The sequence below is a fragment of the Mytilus trossulus genome, unplaced genomic scaffold (genome assembly GCF_036588685.1).
Source record: "Mytilus trossulus isolate FHL-02 unplaced genomic scaffold, PNRI_Mtr1.1.1.hap1 h1tg000103l__unscaffolded, whole genome shotgun sequence".
Taxonomy (NCBI): Eukaryota; Metazoa; Mollusca; class Bivalvia; order Mytilida; family Mytilidae; genus Mytilus; species Mytilus trossulus.
The window spans coordinates 1,535,396-1,539,037 of NW_026963296.1; positions in this window are offsets into that span (position 1 = coordinate 1,535,396).

Sequence of the window (3,642 nt, forward strand, 5' to 3'; positions counted from 1 at the left end):
GAGTATCATCAGTATGTGAGAGATTTTCAGTCGATTTAGATGTAACAATCTCCTCATCTTTCTCCGATTCATTTTCACTTCCTTCATCTGACTCTTCTGTTGAATCCTCTGAGGCAATTTGACTGTTTTTATCAAATTCAGAAATGCAGTTCTTTGAGATGTGTCCGTTTTCACCACATGTCTTGCATTTCCAATCATTGCTACAGTTTGTTTTTTTGTGACCTTTTTGCAAGCATTTGGAGCATTCAATGTCTGTGTTGTTCTCATTTATTTGTCCTTTATAAAATATGAGGCCACGGTACTTGCCAATTTTTACGTTTCTTGGAATTGTGTGTGGAAAGGGTTCGCAATGAAAAATTCTGTCACCTGTTTGACAGTTTGTCATAAACCCATCGATCCTTAATCTTTCTCTGTGATAATTGAGTATGTTGAGGTGCAGTTTTGCAGGTATCTTAACAATTGGCCATCATCGGCGGACAGTGGTATATTTTTCATTCTTATTCTCACAGTAGTTGGACTCTCTTTTTCTACATATCTTGGGTTTCTAGGGTATACCTCAATGCGTTTTTTCCTTACTGTAATTGAATTAACCAAAAGTGTATTCCTGTCTTCATCATTGTTTGGGTAGATGCGCCAGACGCCTCCAATTACCATCTGAAGCCCGTTTAGATGGCTAGCTGGTATTGTGAGGTCAATACATCTAAACAGTTCTGTGTGTGTTAGGTAGTTGTTTTTATCTGGTTTTCAGCTACCGAAAATGTCTGATTCAAGAATAAATACAGGCTTGATGTTGAAATAATCAGCGTCAGGTTCTGCATTATCTTTGGAAAAGTTGTTGTTGTTTTGTTTCAGTGCCGAGACATAGGAGCCGGCCATCTTGTCATTGTCCGGATTTTCACTGTTTTGATTACTCATATTGCAAAGTATAAAACTTCTGTATTTTGTTCTCTAAAGATTATCTGACAGTTTCTAGATGTTAATTAACGTTTTGATTATTATTTAAATGGTTGGAGTGACTTTCAAACTTGTACATAACTATAAATTGTTGTGTTATTCCGGGAGCTCTGGAAAACCGTGGTCAGCCATTCTAACCGGAAGAAATACCCATACAACTTGACTAATAAGATCGCAATGAAATACATAAGTAACATCTATTCAAACATACAATATTAGTTTCTCCTGTTGTTTCCCACCCACCAGTTGGTGTTCCTCCTTCTGTTGGTTTTTCTCCTGCTTTTCCGGTTTTGTAAGGTGGTTCATCAGGCATGTTACCGCTAGAAGAGCATAGAAAAAAACAGTTACGGTGGTATGGGTGTCTTATGCCATCTTGGATTGTACAAAAACAGAGAATCGAAGGTCCAGATTTCCAATCAATTTTGCAAAGTATGTACAAATTCTTAGTACGTCTAAACAAATGACAACTCTACGACAGATCAATTGGACCACAAGAGAAGGTGGTACACGGATGAAAACATTTATATTCATAACTACTCTAAATATCATCACAACATTTAATCGGCAAATTAGCCGATATACATATATATATATATCATGGCATGCCGTTTACATAACTTTTCAGTATCAAACGCGGAAGCATGTTTTCACTATACACACTACTTTAAAGCTACGTTATGTTGACAAACAATATTACAGTTTTACACGGTCATCATAATGAACTAATTTACCGATAATAACATTAACGGAACTTCCCGTTTTGTGAACAATTTCGACAATAAAAACATATATTTAAATATTTGATTTAGAAATGTTTTGAACCAATAGCATTTCTTAATTTACTGAGGATTAAAAAATATCAAAGGAAAATCCAACCGTATGAGTCCAAAACAGAAAATGATAATGTCATTGAAAAACAAAAACAAAAACAAAAGCGACTAAACTCAAACCTCAGTGCACAAAAAAAAATTAAGAATGGAAATGGGGAATGTATCAAGAAAAAGTAAAATCACAAAAATACTGATCATGAACTCAGAGGAAAATCAATACGGAAAGTTCACAATCACATGGCAAAATCAAATAACAAAACGCATCAAAAACGAATAGACAAGAACTGTCATATTCCTGACTTGGTACAGGCATTTTCAAATGTAGAAAATGGTGGATTAAACCTGGTTCTATAGCGCCAAATAACCCTCTCTCTTTAAAAACAGTCTCATCAAATTCCGTTATATTTACATGATGCGTTAAATAAACAGTCACAATTAATAAAATAGTCAAAATATGGGTACATCAGTCATCATCGCATAACAATTTTTAAAGGGACATTTTAACAGAACACAAATACATCTATCTACGAACACATGGATTGACTTGAGTGTCTGACGTCATAAAATTTGTGTACGTCACATAAATTTGTCGTACAATGTGCTTACAAACAGTTTTAAAATTTACATAGGCAATGTAAGCATACAGAGTTAAAAAATCAAAAGTATGTAAGAACAAATTACAGAAATACACCGAGATTTAAACTAGTCCAAAAGTTATAGGTCGAATTTATGAGAATCCAAAAATAGTTAATTCCACTACGCGATTGAATGATTTTGACGTTTGTCGTTCAACGTATATAGTAATTCATAATAGATATATATCATAATGACATATAATAGACCAAAATAATACTGACGGGAGCTTTTAAAGTACAGAGTCACATAATAAGAACAAAAGAAATACAAAGAGTCGCATATACAAAACAAACCACCAAAAAATTAAAGCCAATACACACACATTGACGAGATGTATAAGTACCGAGCCACGTCAAACGGATATCACATAAAACCATTCAACAGTAAAAGTAATATTAATAATAGAACATAGACAAATGAAAGAACAGTAAAACATGTTGTTAAGATAATAAACAACATCAGTACGCAGAATCTATTCATCAAGACCATCGTTTATTATTTGAGAAGTTGATACGGAATATTTATCAACAAGGTCTTGATACCTTCCGATGAACTTTTTTAGAAAAAGGACGAGACGTTCTTTGACATACCCCTGGTTCATCAACTTTCTACTCAGACACTGATGACGTTTTACAAAGTCTGAGTAGGAGCTGCAAGCTCTTGAATATCGAATAAGTTGGGAAATATATATCCCATATGCAGGTGAAGTTGGTATGTTGCTACTAAGGTAGGGGAAATTTATAATTTCAAAATAAAAATCGTCTCGTTTGTCATAGATTCTGGTACTGAGATGACTGTGTAAGTCAAATTCGAGATATAAGTCTAAAAATGAGGCGGAGGAAGCCGTGTCTGTTGTTTCTTTAATCTCTAGTTCTGGGGGATATATAAATGGAACACAATCAGAAGAGTTTGGATTGTTTATGGAAAGAACATCATCAATATATATGAAAGTGAAATTAAATAATCTGGCTTCTTTGATCCTCTTGTTTTTGACAAGTGTCTGGAGGAACTCCGATTCATATGAAAATAAGAAGAGGTCGGCAAGAAGAGGCGCACAGTTTGTTCCCATAGGAATGCCGACAATTTGTTGGAAAAGTGTACCTCCAAACTCAACAAATATGTTGTCGATAAGAAACTCCAGCATACTGACCACTTGTTTTTTTTTGTGTAGCATATTTTACCTTTTTGTTTGTCACTATTAACGAAATATGCCTTATGAAAT